The sequence below is a fragment of the Taudactylus pleione genome, unplaced genomic scaffold (genome assembly GCF_031769625.1).
Source record: "Taudactylus pleione unplaced genomic scaffold, aTauple2 ptg001270l, whole genome shotgun sequence".
Classification (NCBI taxonomy): domain Eukaryota; kingdom Metazoa; phylum Chordata; class Amphibia; order Anura; family Myobatrachidae; genus Taudactylus; species Taudactylus pleione.
In genome coordinates, this window is record NW_028285670.1 from 52501 (window position 1) to 67500 (window position 15000).

Sequence of the window (15000 nt, forward strand, 5' to 3'; positions counted from 1 at the left end):
TTTAGACCTCTATTACTTCTTAACTCAAGTAAATTCATTGATAAGTTGAAAAAATTAAATGTAAAATGTAGTAGAATAGACTGTTATGGCAGTATAAAATTACCTACAGCACCTGGGATTCCTAGGTGGTCTCCCATCCAAGTACTAACCAGGCCCACCACTGCACAGCTTCCAAGATCAGACGAGATTGGGAATGTCCAGTGTGGTTTGGCAGTAGGTGCTCAAAAACATTAACTTTATACCTCTTTTACTTCTTAACTCAAGTAAATTCAATGATAAGTTGAAAAATGAAATGTAAAATGTAATAGAAAAGAATGTTATGACTATATAAAATTACCTACAGCACCTGGTATTCCCAGGAGGTCTCCCGTCCAAGTACTAACCAGGCCCAACACTGCATAGCTTCCAAGATCAAACGAGATTGGGCATGTCCAGTGTGGTTTGGCTGTAGGTGCTCAAAAGCATTAACTTTAGACCTCTATTACTTCTTAACTCAAGTAAATTCATTGATAAGTTGAAAAAATTAAATGTAAAATGTAATAGAAAAGACTGTTATGGCAGTATAAAATTACCTACAGCACCTGGGATTCCTAGGTGGTCTCCCATCCAAGTACTAACCAGGCCCACCACTGCATAGCTTCCAAGAACAGATGAGATTGGGCATGTCCAGTGTGCTTTGGCTGTAGGTGCTCAAAAACATTAACTTTAGACCTCTTTTACTTCTTAACTCAAGTAAATTCATTGATAAGTTGAAAAAATTAAATGTAAATTGTAATAGAAAAGAATGTTTTGGCTGAATAAAATTACCTACAGCACCTGGTATTAACAAGGTGGTCTCCCACCCAAGTAGTAACCAGGCCCAACACGGCATAGCTTCCAAGATCAGACGAGATTGGGCATGTCCAGTGTGGTTTGGCTGTAGGTGCTCAAAACATTAACTTTAGACCTCTATTACTTCTTAACTCAAGTAAATTCATTGATAAGTTGAAAAAATTAAATGTAAAATGTAATAGAAAAGAATGTTATGGCTGCATAAAATTACCTACAGCACCTGGTATTCCCAGGTGGTCTCCCATCCAAGTACTAACCAGGCCCAACACTGCATAGCCTCTAAGATCAGATGAGATTGGGCATGTCCAGTGTGGTTTGGCTGTTGATGTTCAAAAGCAAAAACTTTAGACCTCTATTACTTCTTAACTCAAGAAAATTCATTGATAAGTTGAAAAAATTAAATGTAAAATGTAATAGAAAAGAATGTTATATCAGTATAAAATGATGTACAGCACCTGGTATTCCCAGGTTTTCTCCCATCCAAGTACTTACCAGGCCCAACACGGCATAGCGTCCAAGATCAGACGAGATTGGGCATGTCCAGTGTGGTTTGGCTGTAGGTGCTCAAAAACATTAACTTTAGACCTCTTTTACTTCTTAACTCAAGTAAATTCATTGATAAGTTGAAAAAATTAAATGTAAAATGTAATAGAAAAGAATGTTATGGCAGTATAAAATTACCTCCAGCATCTGGTATTCCCAGGTGGTCTCCCATCCAAGTACTAACCAGGCCCAACACTGCATAGCTTCCAAGATCAGATGAGATTGTTATTGTCCAGTGTGCTTTGGCTGTATGTGCTCAAAAACATTAACTTTAGACCTCTTTTACTTCTTAACTCAAGTAAATTCATTGATAAGTTGAAAAAATTAAATGTAAAATGTAATAGAAAAGAATGTTATGGCAGTATAAAATTACCTCCAGCATCTGGTATTCCCAGGTGGTCTCCCATCCAAGTACTAACCAGGCCCAACACTGCATAGCTTCCAAGATCAGATGAGATTGTTATTGTCCAGTGTGCTTTGGCTGTATGTGCTCAAAAACATTAACTTTAGACCTCTTTTACTTCTTAACTCAAGTAAATTCATTGATAAGTTGAAAAAATTAAATGTAAAATGTAATAGAAAAGAATGTTATGGCAGTATAAAATTACCTATTGCACGTGGTATCCCATCCAAGTACTAACCAGGCCCAACACTGCATAGCTTCCAAGATCAGAAGAGATTGGGCATGTCCAGTGTGGTTTGTCTGCAGGCGATCAAAAATATTTACATTAGACCTCTTTTACTTCTTAACTCAAGTAAATTAATTTATAAGTTGAAAAATTTAAATGTAAAATGTAATAGAAAAGAATGTTATGGCAGTATAAAATGATGTACAGCACCTGTTATTCCCAGGTGTTCTCCCATCCAAGTACTTACCAGGCACAACATGGCATAGCGTCCAAGATCAGACGAGATTGGGCATGTCCAGTGTGGTTTGTCTGTAGGCCCTCAAATAAATTAACTTTAGACCTCTTTTACTTCTTAACTCAAGTAAATTCATTGATAAGTTGAAAAAATTAAATGTAAAATGTAATAGAAAAGAATGTTATGGCAGTATAAAATTACCTACTGCACCTGGTATTCCCAGGTGGTATCCCATCCAAGTACTTACCAGGCCCAACACTGTATAGCTTCCAAGATCAGACGAGATTGGGCATGTCCAGTGAGGATTGGCTGTAGGTGCACAAAAACATTAACTTTAGACCTCTATTACTTTTTAACTCAAGTAAGTTCATTGATAAGTTGAAAAAATTAAATGTAAAATGTAATAGAAAAGAATTTTATAGTATGATAAAATGAACTACAGCAGCTGGTATTCCCTGGTGGTCTCCCATCCAAGTACTAACCAGGCCCAACACTGCATAGCTTCCAATATCAGACGAGATTGGGCATGCCCAGTGTGGTTTGGCTGTAGGTGCTCAAAAGAGTTAACTTTAGACCTCATTTACTTCTTAACTCAAGTAAATTCATTGATAAGTTGAAAAAAAGTAATGTAATATGTAATAGAAAAGAATGTTATGGCTATATAAAATTACCTACAGCACCTGGTATTCCCAGGTGGTCTCCCATCCAAGTACTAACCATGCCCAACACTGCATAGCTTCCAAGATCAGACGACATTGGCCATGTCCAGTGTGGTTTGGCTATAGGTGCTCAAAGACATTAACTTTAGACATCTTTTACTTCTTGACTCAAGTAAATTCATTGATAAGTTGAAAAAATTAAATGTAAAATTTAATAGAAAAGAATGTTATGGCAGTATAAAATTACCTACAGCACCTGGTATTCCCAGGTGGTCTCCCATTCAAGTACTAACCAGGCCCAACACTGCATAGCTTCCAAGATCAGACGAGATTGGGCATGTCCAGTGTGGTTTGGCTGTAGGCGCTCAAAAACATTAACTGTAGACCACTTTTACTTCTTAACTCAAATAAGTTCATTGATAAGTTGAAAAAATTAAATGTAAAATGTAATAGAAAAGAATGTTATAGTATGATAAAATGAACTACAGCACCTGGTATTCCCTGGTGGTCTCCCATCCAACTACTAACCATGCCCAACACTGCATAGCTTCCAAGATCAGACGACATTGGCCATGTACAGTGTGATTTGGCTGTAGGCGCTCAAAAACATTAACTTTAGACCTCTTTTACTTCTTAACTCAAGTAAATTCATTGATAAGTTGAAAAAATTAAATGTAAAATGTAATAGAAAAGAATGTTATGGCAGTATAAAATTACCTACTGCACCTGGTTTTCCCAGGTGGTTTCCCTTCCAAGTACTGACCAGGCCCAACACTGCATAGCTACCAAAATAAGACGAGATTGGGCATGTCCAGTGTGGATTGGCTGTAGGTGCTCAAAAGCATTAAATTTAGACCTCTGTTACTTCTTAACTCAAGGAAATTCATTGATTAGTTGAAAAAATTAAATGTAAAATGTAATAGAAAAGAATGTTATGGCAGTATAAAATTACCTACAGCACCTGGTATTCCCAGGTGGTCTCCCATCCAAGTACTAACCAGGCCCAACACTGCATAGGTTCCAAGATCAGACGAGATTGGGCATGTCCAGTGTGGTTTGGCTGTAGGTGCTCAAAAACATTAACTTTAGACCTCTTTTACTTCTTAACTCAAGTAAATTCATTGATAAGTTGAAAAATTAAATGAGGAATGTAATAGAAAAGAATGTTATGGCAGTATAAAATTACCTACAGCTCCTGGTATTCCGAGGTGGTCTCCCATCCAAGTACTAACCAGGCCCAACACTGCATAGTTTCCAAGAGCAGACGAGATTGGGCATGTCCAATGTGGTTTGGCTGTAGGTGCTCAAAAACATTAACTTTAAACCTCTATTACTTCTTAACTCAAGTAAATTCATTGATAAGTTGAAAAAATTAAATGTAAAATGTAATAGAAAAGAATGTTATGGCAGTATAAATTTACCTACAGCAACAGGTATTCCCAGGTGGTCTCCCATCCAAGTACTAACCAGGCCCAACACTGCATAGCTTCCAAGATCAGACGAAATTGGGAATGTCCAGGGTGGTTTGGCTGTAGGTGCTCAAAAACATTAACTTTAGACTTCTTTTACTTCTTAGCTCAAGTAAATTCATTGATAAGTTGAAAAAATGTAATGTAAAATGTAATAGAAAAGAATGTTATGGCAGTATAAAATTACATACAGCACCTGGTATTCCCAGGTGGTTTCCCATCCAAGTACTAACCAGGCCAAACACTGCATAGCTTCCAAGATCAGACGAGATTGGGCATGTCCAGTGTGGTTTGGCTGTAGGTACTCAAAAACATTAACTTTAGAACTCTTTTACTTCTTAACTCAAGTAAATTCAATGATAATTTGAAAAAATGAAATGTAAAATGTAATAGAAAAGAATGTTATGGCTGTCTAAAATTACCTACAGCACCAGGTATTCCCAGGTGGTCTCCCATCCAAGTACAAACCAGGCCCAACACTGCATAGCTTCCAAGATCAGAAAAGATTGGGTATGTCCAGTGTGCTTTGGCTGTAGGTGCTCAAAAGCATTACATTTAGATCTCTATTACTTCTTAACTCAAGTAAATTCATTGATAAGTTGAAAAAATTAAATGTAAAATGTAATAGAAAAGAATGTTATGGCAGTATAAAATTACCTACAGCACCTGGTAGTCCCAGGTGGTCTCCCATCCAAGTACTAACCAGGCCAAACACTGCATAGCTTCCAAGATCAGATGAGATTGGGCATGTCCAGTGTGGTTTGGCTGAAGGAGCTCAAAAACATTAACTTTAGACCTCTTTTACTTCTTTGCTCAAGTAAATTCATTGATAAGTTGAAAAAATTAAATGTAAAATGTAATAGAAAAGAATGCTATGGCTGTCTAAAATTACCGACAGCACCAGGTAGTCTCCCATCCAAGTACAAACCAGGCCCAACACTGCATAGCTTCCATGATCAGAAAAGATTGGGTATGTCCAGTGTGCTTTGGCTGTAGGTGCTCAAAAGCATTAAATTTAGACCTCTATTACTTCTTAACTCAAGTAAATTCATTGATAAGTTGAAAAAGTTAAATGTAAAATGTAATAGAAAAGAATGTTATGGCAATATAAAATTACCTACAGCACCTGGTAGTCCCAGGTGGTCTCCCATCCAAGTACTAACCAGGCCAAACACTGCATAGCTTCCAAGATCAGATGAGATTGGGCATGTCCAGTGTGGTTTGGCTGAAGGAGCTCAAAAACATTAACTTTAGACCTCTTTTACTTCTTTGCTCAAGTAAATTCATTGATAAGTTGAAAAAATTAAATGTAAAATGTAATAGAAAAGAATGCTATGGCTGTCTAAAATTACCGACAGCACCAGGTAGTCTCCCATCCAAGTACAAACCAGGCCCAACACTGCATAGCTTCCATGATCAGAAAAGATTGGGTATGTCCAGGGTGCTTTGGCTGTAGGTGCTCAAAAGCATTAAATTTAGACCTCTATTACTTCTTAACTCAAGTAAATTCATTGATAAGTTGAAAAAGTTAAATGTAAAATGTAATAGAAAAGAATGTTATGGCAATATAAAATTACCTACAGCACCTGGTATTCCCACGTGGTCTCCCATCCAACTACTAACCAGGCCAAACACTGCATAGCTTCCAAGATCAGATGAGAATGGGCATGTCCAGTGTGGTTTGGCTGTAGGTGCTCAAAAACATTAGCTTTAGACCTCTTTTACTTCTTAGCTCAAGTAAATTCATTGCTAAGTTGAATAAATTAAATGTAAAATGTAATAGAAAAGAATGTTAAGGCTATCTAAAATTACCTCCAGCATCTGGTATTCCCAGGTGGTCTCCCATTCAAGTACTAACCAGGCCCAACACTGCATAGCTTCCAAGATCAGATGAGATTGTTATTGTCCAGTGTGCTTTGGCTGTATGTGCTCAAAAACATTAACTTTATACCTCTTTTACTTCTTAACTCAAGTAAATTCATTGATAAGTTGAAAAAATTAAATGTAAAATGTAATAGAAAAGAATGTTTTGGCTGTATAAAATCATCTACAGCACCTGGTATTCCCAGGTGGTCTCCCACCCACGTACTAACCAGGTCCAACACTGCATAGCTTCCAAGATCAGAGGAGATTGGGCATGTCCAGTGTGGTTTGGCTGTTGGTGCTCAAAAACATTAACTTTAGACCTCTATTACTTCTTAACTTAAGTAAAATCATTGATAAGTTGAAAAAATTAAATGTAAAATGTAATAGATAAGAATGTTATGGCAGTATAAAATTACCTATTGCACCTGGTATTCCCAGGTGGTCTCCCATCCAAGTACTAACCAGGCCCAACACTGCATAGCTTCCAAGATCAGAAGAGATTGGGCATGTCCAGTGTGGTTTGTCTGCAGGCGATCAAAAATAATTATATTAGACCTCTTTTACTTCTTAACTCAAGTAAATTAATTTATAAGTTGAAAAATTTAAATGTAAAATGTAATAGAAAAGAATGTTATGGCAGTATAAAATGATGTACAGCACCTGTTATTCCCAGGTGTTCTCCCATCCAAGTACTTACCAGGCACAACATGGCATAGCGTCCAAGATCAGACGAGATTGGGCATGTCCAGTGTGGTTTGGCTGTAGGCCCTCAAATAAATTAACTTTAGACCTCTTCTACTTCTTAACTCAACTAAATTCATTGATAAGTTGAAAAAATTAAATGTAAAATGTAATAGAAAAGAATGTTATGGCAGTATAAAATTACCTACTGCACCTGGTATTCCCTGGTGGTATCCCATCCAAGTACTTACCAGGCCCAACACTGTATAGCTTCCAAGATCAGACGAGATTGGGCATGTCCAGTGAGGATTGGCTGTAGTTGCACAAAAACATTAACTTTAGACCTCTATTACTTTTTAACTCAAGTAAGTTCATTGATAAGTTGAAAAAATTAAATGTAAAATGTAATAGAAAAGAATTTTATGGTATGATAAAATGAATTACAGCAGCTGGTATTCCCTGGTGGTCTCCCATCCAAGTACTAACCAGGCACAACACTGCATAGCTTCCAATATCAGACGAGATTGGGCATGTCCAGTGTGGTTTGGCTGTAGGTGCTCAAAAGAGTTAACTTTAGACCTCATTTACTTCTTAACTCAAGTAAATTCATTGATAAGTTGAAAAAATGTAATGTAATATGTAATAGAAAAGAATGTTATGGCTATATAAAATTACCTACAGCACCTGGTATTCCCAGGTGGTCTCCCATCCAAGTACTAACCATGCCCAACACTGCATAGCTTCCAAGATCAGACGACATTGGCCATGTCCAGTGTGGTTTGGCTATAGGTGCTCAAAAACATTAACTTTAGACATCTTTTACTTCTTGACTCAAGTAAATTCATTGATAAGTTGAAAAAATTAAATGTAAAATGTAATAGAAAAGAATGTTATGGCAGTATAAAATTACCTACAGCACCTGGTATTCCCAGGTGGTCTCCCATTCAAGTACTAACCAGGCCCAACACTGCATAGCTTCCAAGATCAGACGAGATTGGGCATGTCCAGTGTGGTTTGGCTGTAGGCGCTCAAAAACATTAACTGTAGACCACTTTTACTTCTTAACTCAAATAAGTTCATTGATAAGTTGAAAAAATTAAATGTAAAATGTAATAGAAAAGAATGTTATAGTATGATAAAATGAACTACAGCACCTGGTTTTCCCAGGTGGTTTCCCTTCCAAGTACTGACCAGGCCCAACACTGCATAGCTACCAAAATAAGACGAGATTGGGCATGTCCAGTGTGGATTGGCTGTAGGAGCTCAAAAGCATTAACTGTAGACCTCTGTTACTTCTTAACTCAAGGAAATTCATTGATTAGTTGAAAAAATTAAATGTAAAATGTAATAGAAAAGAATGTTATGGCAGTATAAAATTACCTACAGCACTTGGTATTCCCAGGTGGTCTCCCATCCAAGTACTAACCAGGCCCAACACTGCATAGGTTCCAAGATCATACGAGATTGGGCATGTCCAGTGTGGTTTGGCTGTAGGTGCTCAAAAACATTAACTTTAGACCTCTTTTACTTCTTAACTCAAGTAAATTCATTGATAAGTTGAAAAATTAAATGAGGAATGTAATAGAAAAGAATGTTATGGCAGTATAAAATTACCTACAGCTCCTGGTATTCCGAGGTGGTCTCCCATCCAAGTACTAACCAGGCCCAACACTGCATAGTTTCCAAGATCAGACGAGATTGGGCATGTCCAATGTGGTTTGGCTGTAGGTGCTCAAAAACATTAACTTTAGACCTCTATTACTTCTTAACTCAAGTAAATTCATTGATAAGTTGAAAAAATTAAATGTAAAATGTAATAGAAAAGAATGTTATGGCAGTATAAATTTACCTACAGCAACAGGTATTCCCAGGTGGTCTCCCATCCAAGTACTAACCAGGCCCAACACTGCATAGCTTCCAAGATCAGACGAAATTGGGCATGTCCAGTGTGGTTTGGCTGTAGGTGCTCATAAACATTAACTTTAGACTTCTTTTACTTCTTAGCTCAAGTAAATTCATTGATAAGTTGAAAAAATGTAATGTAAAATGTAATAGAAAAGAATGTTATGGCAGTATAAAATTACATACAGCACCTGGTATTCCCAGGTGGTTTCCCATCCAAGTACTAACCAGGCCAAACACTGCATAGCTTCCAAGATCAGACGAGATTGGGCATGTCCAGTGTGGTTTGGCTGTAGGTACTCAAAAACATTAACTTTAGAACTCTTTTACTTCTTAACTCAAGTAAATTCAATGATAATTTGAAAAAATGAAATGTAAAATGTAATAGAAAAGAATGTTATGGCTGTCTAAAATTACCTACAGCACCAGGTATTCCCAGGTGGTCTCCCATCCAAGTACAAACCAGGCCCAACACTGCATAGCTTCCAAGATCAGAAAAGATTGGGTATGTCCAGTGTGCTTTGGCTGTAGGTGCTCAAAAGCATTACATTTAGATCTCTATTACTTCTTAACTCAAGTAAATTCATTGATAAGTTGAAAAAATTAAATGTAAAATGTAATAGAAAAGAATGTTATGGCAGTATAAAATTACCTACAGCACCTGGTAGTCCCAGGTGGTCTCCCATCCAAGTACTAACCAGGCCAAACACTGCATAGTTTCCAAGATCAGATGAGATTGGGCATGTCCAGTGTGGTTTGGCTGAAGGAGCTCAAAAACATTAACTTTAGACCTCTTTTACTTCTTTACTCAAGTAAATTCATTGATAAGTTGAAAAAATTAAATGTAAAATGTAATAGAAAAGAATGCTATGGCTGTCTAAAATTACCGACAGCACCAGGTAGTCTCCCATCCAAGTACAAACCAGGCCCAACACTGCATAGCTTCCATTATCAGAAAAGATTGGGTATGTCCAGTGTGCTTTGGCTGTAGGTGCTCAAAAGCATTAAATTTAGACCTCTATTACTTCTTAACTCAAGTAAATTCATTGATAAGTTGAAAAAATTAAATGTAAAATGTAATAGAAAAGAATGTTATGGCAATATAAAATTACCTACAGCACCTGGTATTCCCACGTGGTCTCCCATCCAACTACTAACCAGGCCAAACACTGCATAGCTTCCAAGATCAGACGAGAATGGGCATGTCCAGTGTGGTTTGGCTGTAGGTGCTCAAAAACATTAGCTTTAGACCTCTTTTACTTCTTAGCTCAAGTAAATTCATTGCTAAGTTGAATAAATTAAATGTAAAATGTAATAGAAAAGAATGTTAAGGCTATCTAAAATTACCTCCAGCATCTGGTATTCCCAGGTGGTCTCCCATTCAAGTACTAACCAGGCCCAACACTGCATAGCTTCCAAGATCAGATGAGATTGTTATTGTCCAGTGTGCTTTGGCTGTATGTGCTCAAAAACATTAACTTTATACCTCTTTTACTTCTTAACTCAAGTAAATTCATTGATAAGTTGAAAAAATTTAATGTAAAATGTAATAGAAAAGAATGTTTTGGCTGTATAAAATCATCTACAGCACCTGGTATTCCCAGGTGGTCTCCCACCCACGTACTAACCAGGTCCAACACTGCATAGCTTCCAAGATCAGAGGAGATTGGGCATGTCCAGTGTGGTTTGGCTGTTGGTGCTCAAAAACATTAACTTTAGACCTCTATTACTTCTTAACTTAAGTAAAATCATTGATAAGTTGAAAAAATTAAATGTAAAATGTAATAGATAAGAATGTTATGGCAGTATAAAATTACCTATTGCACCTGGTATTCCCAGGTGGTCTCCCATCCAAGTACTAACCAGGCCCAACACTGCATAACTTCCAAGATCAGAAGAGATTGGGCATGTCCAGTGTGGTTTGTCTGCAGGCGATCAAAAATAATTATATTAGACCTCTTTTACTTCTTAACTCAAGTAAATTAATTTATAAGTTGAAAAATTTTAATGTAAAATGTAATAGAAAAGAATGTTATGGCAGTATAAAATGATGTACAGCACCTGTTATTCCCAGGTGTTCTCCCATCCAAGTACTTACCAGGCACAACATGGCATAGCGTCCAAGATCAGACGAGATTGGGCATGTCCAGTGTGGTTTGGCTGTAGGCCCTCAAATAAATTAACTTTAGACCTCTTTTACTTCTTAACTCAAGTAAATTCATTGATAAGTTGAAAAAATTAAATGTAAAATGTAATAGAAAAGAATGTTATGGCAGTATAAAATTACCTACTGCACCTGGTATTCCCTGGTGGTATCCCATCCAAGTACTTACCAGGCCCAACACTGTATAGCTTCCAAGATCAGACGAGATTGGGCATGTCCAGTGAGGATTGGCTGTAGTTGCACAAAAACATTAACTTTAGACCTCTATTACTTTTTAACTCAAGTAAGTTCATTGATAAGTTGAAAAAATTAAATGTAAAATGTAATAGAAAATAATTTTATAGTATGATAAAATGAACTACAGCAGCTGGTATTCCCTGGTGGTCTCCCATCCAAGTACTAACCAGGCCCAACACTGCATAGCTTCCAATATCAGATGAGATTGGCCATGTCCAGTGTGGTTTGGCTGTAGGTGCTCAAAAGAATTAACTTTAGACCTCATTTACTTCTTAACTCAAGTAAATTCATTGATAAGTTGAAAAAATGTAATGTAATATGTAATAGAAAAGAATGTTTTTACTATATAAAATTACCTACAGCACCTGGTATTCCCAGGTGGTCTCCCATCCAAGTACTAACCATGCCCAACACTGCATAGCTTCCAAGATCAGACGACATTGGCCATGTCCAGTGTGATTTGGCTATAGGTGCTGAAAAATATTAACTTTAGACCTCTATTACTTCTTAACTCAAGTAAATTCATTGATAAGTTGAAAAAATTAAATGAAAATTTAATAGAAAAGAATGTTATGGCAGTATAAAATTACCTATTGCACCTGGTATTCCCAGGTGGTCTGCCATTCAAGTACTAACCAGGCCAAACACTGCATAGCTTCCAAGATCAGACAAGATTGGGCATGTCCAGTGTGGTTTGGCTGTAGGCGCTCAAAAACATTAACTGTAGACCACTTTTACTTCTTAACTCAAATAAGTTCATTGATAAGTTGAAAAAATTAAATGTAAAATGTAATAGAAAAGAATGTTATAGTATGATAAAAAGAACTACTGCACCTGGTATTCCCTGGTGGTCTCCCATCCAAGTACTAACCATGCCCAACACTGCATAGCTTCCAAGATCAGACGACATTGGCCATGTACAGTGTGGTTTGGCTGTAGGTGCTCATAAACATTAACTTTAAACCTCTTTTACTTCTTAACTCAAGTAAATTCATTGATAAGTTGAAAAAATTAAATGTAAAATGTAATAGAAAAGAATGTTATGGCAGTATAAAGTTACCTACTGCACCTGGTTTTCCCAGGTGGTTCCCTTCCAAGTACTGACCAGGCTCAACACTGCATAGCTACCAAGATAAGACGAGATTGGGCATGTCCAGTGTGGATTGGCTGTAGGTGCTCAAAAGCATTAACTTTAGACCTCTGTTACTTCTTAACTCAAGGAAATTCATTGATTAGTTGAAAAAATTAAATGTAAAATGTAATAGAAAAGAATGTTATGGCAGTATAAAATTACCTACAGCACCTGGTATTCCCAGGTGGTCTCCCATCCAAGTACTAACCAGGCCCAACACTGCATAGGTTCCAAGATCAGACGAGATTGGGCATGTCCAGTGTGGTTTGGCTGTAGGTGCTCAAAAACATTAACTTTAGACCTTTTTTACTTCTTAACTCAAGTAAATTCATTGATAAGTTGAAAAATTAAATGAGAAATGTAATAGAAAAGAATGTTATGGCAGTATAAAATTACCTACAGCTCCTGGTATTCCGAGGTGGTCTCCCATCCAAGTACTAACCAGGCCCAACACTGCATAGCTTCCAAGATCAGATTAGATTGGGCATGTCCACTGTTGTTTGGCTGTAGGTGCTCAAAAACATTAACTTTAGACCTCTATTACTTCTTAACTCAAGTAAATTCATTGATAAGTTGAAAAAATTAAATGTAAAATGTAATAGAAAAGACTGTTATGGCAGTATAAATTTACCTACAGCAACAGGTATTCCCAGGTGGTCTCCCATCCAAGTACTAACCAGGCCCAACACTGCATAGCTTCCAAGATCAGACGAAATTGGGCATGTCCAGTGTGGTTTGGCTGTAGTTGCTCAAAAACATTAACTTTAGACTTCTTTTACTTCTTAGCTCAAGTAAATTCATTGATAAGTTGAAAAAATGTAATGTAAAATGTAATAGAAAAGAATGTTATGGCAGTATAAAATTACATACAGCACCTGGTATTCCCAGGTGGTCTCCTGTCCAAGTACTAACCAGGCCCAACACTGCATAGCTTCCAAGATCAGACGAGATTGGGCATGTCCTGTGTGGTTTGGCTGTAGGTGCTCAAAAGCATTAACTTTAGACCTCTATTACTTCTTAACTCAAGTAAATTCATTGATAAGTTGAAAAAATTAAATGTAAAATGTAATAGGAAAGAATGTTAAGGCTGTCTAAAATTACCTACAGCACCAGGTATTCCCAGGTGGTCTCCCATCCAAGTACAAACCAGGCCCAACACTGCATAGCTTCCAAGATCAGAAAAGATTGGGTATGTCCATTGTGGTTTGGCTGTAGGTGCTCAAAAGCATTAAATTTAGACCTCTATTACTTCTTATCTCAAGTAAATTCATTGATAATTTGAAAAAATTAAATGTAAAATGTAATAGAAAAGAATGTTATGGCAGTATAAAATTACCTACAGCACCTGGTATTCCCAGGTGGTCTCCCATCCAAGTACTAACCAGGCCCAACACTGCATAGGTTCCAAGATCAGACGAGATTGGGCATGTCCAGTGTGGTTTTGCTGTAGGTGCTCAAAAACATTAACTTTAGACCTCTTTTACTTCTTAACTCAAGTAAATTCATTGATAAGTTGAAAAATTAAATGAGAAATATAATAGAAAAGAATGTTATGGCAGTATAAAATTACCTACAGCTCCTGGTATTCCGAGGTGGTCTCCCATCCAAGTACTAACCAGGCCAAACACTGCATAGCTTCCAAGATCAGATTAGATTGGGCATGTCCACTGTGGTTTGGCTATAGGTGCTCAAACACATTAACTTTAGACCTCTATTACTTCTTAACTCAAGTAAATTCATTGATAAGTTGAAAAAATTAAATGTAAAATGTAATAGAAAAGACTGTTATGGCAGTATAAATTTACCTACAGCAACAGGTATTCCCAGGTGGTCTCCCATCCAAGTACTAACCAGGCCCAACACTGCATAGCTTCCAAGATAAGACGAAATTGGGCATGTCCAGTGTGGTTTGGCTGTAGGTGCTCAAAAACATTAACTTTAGACTTTTTTTACTTCTTAGCTCAAGTAAATTCATTGATAAGTTGAAAAAATGTAATGTAAAATGTAATAGAAAAGAATGTTATGGCAGTATAAAATTACATACAGCACCTGGTATTCCCAGGTGGTCTCCTGTCCAAGTACTAACCAGGCCCAACACTGCATAGCTTCCAAGATCAGACGAGATTGGGCATGTCCTGTGTGGTTTGGCTGTAGGTGCTCAAAAGCATTAACTTTAGACCTCTATTACTTCTTAACTCAAGTAAATTCATTGATAAGTTGAAAAAATTAAATGTAAAATGTAATAGAAAAGAATGTTATGGCTGTCTAAAATTACCTACAGCACCAGGTATTCCCAGGTGGTCTCCCATCCAAGTACAAACCAGGCCCAACACTGCATAGCTTCCAAGATCAGAAAAGATTGGGTATGTCCATTGTGGTTTGGCTGTAGTTGCTCAAAAGCATTAACTTTAGACCTCTATTACTTCTTAACTCAAGTAAAGTCATTGATAAGTTGAAAAAATTAAATGTAAAATGTAATAGAAAAGACTGTTATGGCAGTATAAAATTACCTACAGCACCTGGGATTCCTAGGTGGTCTCCCATCCAAGTACTAACCAGGCCCAACACTGCATAGCTTCCAAGATCAGATGAGATTGGGCATGTCCAGTGTGGTTTGGCTGAAGGAGCTCAAAAGCATTAACTTTAGACCTC

At 37.0% G+C, this 15000-nt stretch overlaps 48 pseudogenes; all 48 read right to left on the minus strand.

Annotated features, from left to right (window-relative positions):
- Positions 1-100: 100 nt before the first annotated feature.
- On the minus strand, positions 101-219 carry LOC148443656 (5S ribosomal RNA; annotated as a pseudogene).
- A 115-nt stretch (positions 220-334) lies between these two features.
- LOC148443657 (5S ribosomal RNA) lies at positions 335-453 on the minus strand (annotated as a pseudogene).
- Positions 454-569: 116 nt separating this feature from the next.
- Positions 570-688, minus strand: LOC148443658 (5S ribosomal RNA; annotated as a pseudogene).
- Positions 689-804: 116 nt separating this feature from the next.
- Positions 805-924, minus strand: LOC148443659 (5S ribosomal RNA; annotated as a pseudogene).
- Positions 925-1039: 115 nt separating this feature from the next.
- LOC148443660 (5S ribosomal RNA) lies at positions 1040-1158 on the minus strand (annotated as a pseudogene).
- Positions 1159-2436: 1278 nt separating this feature from the next.
- On the minus strand, positions 2437-2555 carry LOC148443661 (5S ribosomal RNA; annotated as a pseudogene).
- A 116-nt stretch (positions 2556-2671) lies between these two features.
- LOC148443662 (5S ribosomal RNA) lies at positions 2672-2790 on the minus strand (annotated as a pseudogene).
- Positions 2791-2906: 116 nt separating this feature from the next.
- On the minus strand, positions 2907-3025 carry LOC148443663 (5S ribosomal RNA; annotated as a pseudogene).
- Positions 3026-3141: 116 nt separating this feature from the next.
- LOC148443664 (5S ribosomal RNA) lies at positions 3142-3260 on the minus strand (annotated as a pseudogene).
- Positions 3261-3611: 351 nt separating this feature from the next.
- On the minus strand, positions 3612-3730 carry LOC148443665 (5S ribosomal RNA; annotated as a pseudogene).
- Positions 3731-3846: 116 nt separating this feature from the next.
- On the minus strand, positions 3847-3965 carry LOC148443666 (5S ribosomal RNA; annotated as a pseudogene).
- A 115-nt stretch (positions 3966-4080) lies between these two features.
- Positions 4081-4199, minus strand: LOC148443667 (5S ribosomal RNA; annotated as a pseudogene).
- Positions 4200-4315: 116 nt separating this feature from the next.
- On the minus strand, positions 4316-4434 carry LOC148443668 (5S ribosomal RNA; annotated as a pseudogene).
- Positions 4435-4550: 116 nt separating this feature from the next.
- On the minus strand, positions 4551-4669 carry LOC148443669 (5S ribosomal RNA; annotated as a pseudogene).
- A 116-nt stretch (positions 4670-4785) lies between these two features.
- Positions 4786-4904, minus strand: LOC148443670 (5S ribosomal RNA; annotated as a pseudogene).
- A 116-nt stretch (positions 4905-5020) lies between these two features.
- LOC148443671 (5S ribosomal RNA) lies at positions 5021-5139 on the minus strand (annotated as a pseudogene).
- A 341-nt stretch (positions 5140-5480) lies between these two features.
- On the minus strand, positions 5481-5599 carry LOC148443672 (5S ribosomal RNA; annotated as a pseudogene).
- A 341-nt stretch (positions 5600-5940) lies between these two features.
- LOC148443673 (5S ribosomal RNA) lies at positions 5941-6059 on the minus strand (annotated as a pseudogene).
- Positions 6060-6410: 351 nt separating this feature from the next.
- On the minus strand, positions 6411-6529 carry LOC148443674 (5S ribosomal RNA; annotated as a pseudogene).
- A 116-nt stretch (positions 6530-6645) lies between these two features.
- Positions 6646-6764, minus strand: LOC148443675 (5S ribosomal RNA; annotated as a pseudogene).
- Positions 6765-7115: 351 nt separating this feature from the next.
- On the minus strand, positions 7116-7234 carry LOC148443676 (5S ribosomal RNA; annotated as a pseudogene).
- Positions 7235-7350: 116 nt separating this feature from the next.
- Positions 7351-7469, minus strand: LOC148443677 (5S ribosomal RNA; annotated as a pseudogene).
- A 116-nt stretch (positions 7470-7585) lies between these two features.
- Positions 7586-7704, minus strand: LOC148443678 (5S ribosomal RNA; annotated as a pseudogene).
- A 116-nt stretch (positions 7705-7820) lies between these two features.
- LOC148443679 (5S ribosomal RNA) lies at positions 7821-7939 on the minus strand (annotated as a pseudogene).
- Positions 7940-8290: 351 nt separating this feature from the next.
- On the minus strand, positions 8291-8409 carry LOC148443680 (5S ribosomal RNA; annotated as a pseudogene).
- A 115-nt stretch (positions 8410-8524) lies between these two features.
- On the minus strand, positions 8525-8643 carry LOC148443681 (5S ribosomal RNA; annotated as a pseudogene).
- Positions 8644-8759: 116 nt separating this feature from the next.
- Positions 8760-8878, minus strand: LOC148443682 (5S ribosomal RNA; annotated as a pseudogene).
- A 116-nt stretch (positions 8879-8994) lies between these two features.
- Positions 8995-9113, minus strand: LOC148443683 (5S ribosomal RNA; annotated as a pseudogene).
- A 116-nt stretch (positions 9114-9229) lies between these two features.
- LOC148443684 (5S ribosomal RNA) lies at positions 9230-9348 on the minus strand (annotated as a pseudogene).
- Positions 9349-9464: 116 nt separating this feature from the next.
- LOC148443685 (5S ribosomal RNA) lies at positions 9465-9583 on the minus strand (annotated as a pseudogene).
- A 341-nt stretch (positions 9584-9924) lies between these two features.
- LOC148443686 (5S ribosomal RNA) lies at positions 9925-10043 on the minus strand (annotated as a pseudogene).
- A 351-nt stretch (positions 10044-10394) lies between these two features.
- On the minus strand, positions 10395-10513 carry LOC148443687 (5S ribosomal RNA; annotated as a pseudogene).
- A 116-nt stretch (positions 10514-10629) lies between these two features.
- On the minus strand, positions 10630-10748 carry LOC148443688 (5S ribosomal RNA; annotated as a pseudogene).
- Positions 10749-11099: 351 nt separating this feature from the next.
- Positions 11100-11218, minus strand: LOC148443689 (5S ribosomal RNA; annotated as a pseudogene).
- A 116-nt stretch (positions 11219-11334) lies between these two features.
- On the minus strand, positions 11335-11453 carry LOC148443690 (5S ribosomal RNA; annotated as a pseudogene).
- A 116-nt stretch (positions 11454-11569) lies between these two features.
- LOC148443691 (5S ribosomal RNA) lies at positions 11570-11688 on the minus strand (annotated as a pseudogene).
- Positions 11689-11803: 115 nt separating this feature from the next.
- Positions 11804-11922, minus strand: LOC148443692 (5S ribosomal RNA; annotated as a pseudogene).
- Positions 11923-12507: 585 nt separating this feature from the next.
- Positions 12508-12626, minus strand: LOC148443693 (5S ribosomal RNA; annotated as a pseudogene).
- Positions 12627-12741: 115 nt separating this feature from the next.
- LOC148443694 (5S ribosomal RNA) lies at positions 12742-12860 on the minus strand (annotated as a pseudogene).
- Positions 12861-12976: 116 nt separating this feature from the next.
- LOC148443695 (5S ribosomal RNA) lies at positions 12977-13095 on the minus strand (annotated as a pseudogene).
- A 116-nt stretch (positions 13096-13211) lies between these two features.
- LOC148443696 (5S ribosomal RNA) lies at positions 13212-13330 on the minus strand (annotated as a pseudogene).
- Positions 13331-13446: 116 nt separating this feature from the next.
- Positions 13447-13565, minus strand: LOC148443697 (5S ribosomal RNA; annotated as a pseudogene).
- A 116-nt stretch (positions 13566-13681) lies between these two features.
- LOC148443698 (5S ribosomal RNA) lies at positions 13682-13800 on the minus strand (annotated as a pseudogene).
- A 115-nt stretch (positions 13801-13915) lies between these two features.
- Positions 13916-14034, minus strand: LOC148443699 (5S ribosomal RNA; annotated as a pseudogene).
- A 116-nt stretch (positions 14035-14150) lies between these two features.
- Positions 14151-14269, minus strand: LOC148443700 (5S ribosomal RNA; annotated as a pseudogene).
- Positions 14270-14385: 116 nt separating this feature from the next.
- On the minus strand, positions 14386-14504 carry LOC148443701 (5S ribosomal RNA; annotated as a pseudogene).
- Positions 14505-14620: 116 nt separating this feature from the next.
- LOC148443702 (5S ribosomal RNA) lies at positions 14621-14739 on the minus strand (annotated as a pseudogene).
- A 116-nt stretch (positions 14740-14855) lies between these two features.
- LOC148443703 (5S ribosomal RNA) lies at positions 14856-14974 on the minus strand (annotated as a pseudogene).
- Between the last annotated feature and the right edge of the window lie 26 nt (positions 14975-15000).